The 2775-nt window shown below is 38.5% G+C and overlaps 1 pseudogene across 1 annotated transcript; it reads right to left on the bottom strand.

The window, feature by feature from the left end:
- Window positions 1–815: 815 nt before the first annotated feature.
- Window positions 816–2008, bottom strand: LOC145326845 (homeobox protein engrailed-1-B pseudogene; annotated as a pseudogene). The gene has a single exon (XR_013881989.1). The product of XR_013881989.1 is annotated as a homeobox protein engrailed-1-B pseudogene (transcript).
- Between the last annotated feature and the right edge of the window lie 767 nt (window positions 2009–2775).

Below are 2775 nucleotides of genomic sequence, written 5' to 3'. Positions count from 1 at the left end.
TCTTTTGATTTCATGAATATCTTATTTTCTATCATAAGGGACAGCTGATATTTAAAAAATGCAGATTTATTCCAAAGATAAAATATGCTTAATGTAAGTTTTATACAAAAGTAAAAATACTTCCTGATAAATATTAATAAAACCACCCCAAGATATTTATAAAGCTTCCCTAAAAAGTGCAATTCATTCGGACCAGTAATTTCTGAGAACTTTAGCTTCATACAAGAAAAAACTTACTATTACTACCCTTTATCCTTATTGCATTAGCGACGTAAATAAATAATGTCATTTGAGTAATAGTATGTCGATATTATATAAGCCCTGAAAACTTTTGTTTAAAGCTAAAAACCCTAAACCATCCCTAGCCTCTAGGCGCTCTGTGTCCCTTATTCCTATTTAAATATGAAAATAATATAGCCTAAAACCAACAAATAAACCATGTGAAGGTTACCTCAAATAGAAAACTCAATCGGCTCAGTAGTTATTGAGATCTTAAGCTTCAAACAAAAAAATTACTGCTTTATATAGTAGGATATGTCAAATTGCATATAACCAGAAAAGCATCCAGTTTGACTGTTTTTTTCTATTTACATTTCTTGTGCTTCCTTGAAAATCGCAATATTTATAAAAATGCCGATTTAATTCTTTTTCAACAGCAAAACCAACGAATAGAATTTTTAAATTTAGTATACAGAATATAGAAAGTTTATCAGCCCAACCTCATTTTCGGTATAAACAAACATGTATTTCAGACTAATGATTTGTAGAGTAGCTATGCTTTAAATTTAGATTTTCCAAAAATAATGAACACAAAATTAATCTTCAATTATCATTTATTTTTAAATAAATTTACTTTACATATGACACATAGAAAAACATAACATTATAAATATATTTGACATAATATATTAATCACAGCCGTTTGAAAACAATAGAAAAAATCCGGGAAGCTTAATCCGAGTCTTCCAAAACAGTTTGATGGTTGTAAAGACCCTGTTGGGAGAGGATTTTTGCCAGCTGTCCCTGGTCTCCGGAGGATTTCTTCAACTTGGCCCTCTTATTCTGGAACCAGATTTTAAGTTGAGACTCTGAGAGTCCAAGTTCTCTGGAGAGATGGATCCTGCGGGCCTCTGTCAGGTATCTGTTGGCCTGGAATTCTGTTCTCAATCTGTCCAGCTGGGCGCTGGTGAATGCGGTTCTGGCACGTTTGTCCTCTTCTGACAGTGAGGCAGCTGTGCTGTTACTGTTGGTACTGCTGCCATCCACTTGTTTCTGTTTGTTGGCACGGGGCTTTCTTGCCCGGGGACCGCTGCTGGGCCGGTCACTGTATCGGGTACAAAACACCCAGGCGGGCCACAGCTGACCGTTGGGACCGCGCACCATGCCGGGAGGACAATCTGGGTCAACTTTGGGCGCCTCGTTGGTCGTTTTAGATAAATCTACGGGTACTTCAATCTCGGGTTCAACTTTTTTCACTTGTTTTGGCTTGGTTGTAACTACTGGTGGTGGCGAAAAAGCGACGGGTGACACTGCTTTGGTGATTTCTCTGATGGGTACTGTAGGTTTAAAATCAGGTTTCAATAGGTTATCAATTGAAAAGGGCAAAAATCTGGGGGTTGAATTTGTCAGCATAGCTTCAGACACATTTAGGACATCCGTTGGGGTTGGTGGTGGTGATGAACGTAGGCTTGATGGTGATGGTAGAGACGGTGTGTAGGTTCTGTGCTCCATAGTAGCTGCAGCCGCTACAGGTCCGTGTGTCAGCTTGAGCAGCTGCAGCAGGGCGTGGCTTGTGGCCGCTTGATGCGAGGAAAAATCATTCATGATGATTTTTTTGTGTATTATAACTGAATTCCAAAAGCACTGGAGAGTGAACAAAAAAACAATAGACGTTTTTTTTATTCTAAGGGTTGATGATCTTTATTTATCTCAATCACGACGACTGTTTGTGTGTGTGTGTGTATGTCTGCGACGTGGATCTTCTCCGCGTGTCGTTGTCAAATCGGCTTTTCCAGTCAACTGACTTCAGTTCTGATCAATTTAGCTGTAAGAATTAGTGAGTGTGTGTGTGTGTGTGTGTGTGCTTACATTGCGTTTCCCCCATCCCTCTTCCCTCTCCCCCCTTATTTGGGACCATTACAGAGTTCCTGATGATGAATTCATCTAACCATTCACCCCCACTCCCTTATGGCTTCTCCCTCCCAGCCCCCATTATGTATATTTAACTTTCTCTCCCCCCCCCCCTTCACCACTTTTCCTAGTTGCGCCGTTGAAATCACTCTATAACTATATAAGCTACATAAAGTAGTGAATGACTTTTGCCGCCGGCGCGCAAATGCTCACCTCTGATTGGCGCATTTCCCAGACAATTGGGCCAATAGAAGATGAATTGTGATAATTGATGTTTAGTGGCTGACAAGACTTCATTACTCACTCTCAAAGTCAAATCCCCACCCCCCAACTCACCCCAACCCCCCTATACCCAATTCAACTTACCCCGGGGTCATTTTTCCTTACAAATTTATTTATCTATTCTCTCTCTCTCTCTCTCTCTCTTTCTTTTTCTCTCTTTTCTATATCTATAATGTTTGTAAAGGCAATTTTAAGAGAAGCCTTAAATTTGAAGACACACAACTATCTCTTTATTATTTTATTCTATAACATATAATAAAGACATTTAACCATACAATTTTATAATTAACAAAAATATAACAAAGTAGAAAATAGAAGAAAAAATCTTACAATAAATTTTAAAAGTACAGAAAAATGTGTTAT

Source organism: Acartia tonsa, chromosome 8, assembly GCF_053477335.1.
Source record: "Acartia tonsa isolate MP-2025a chromosome 8, ASM5347733v1, whole genome shotgun sequence".
Classification (NCBI taxonomy): Eukaryota; Metazoa; Arthropoda; class Copepoda; order Calanoida; family Acartiidae; genus Acartia; species Acartia tonsa.
Note: the sequence above shows the minus strand (reverse complement) of the source record. Positions and strands in the feature narration are given on the sequence as shown.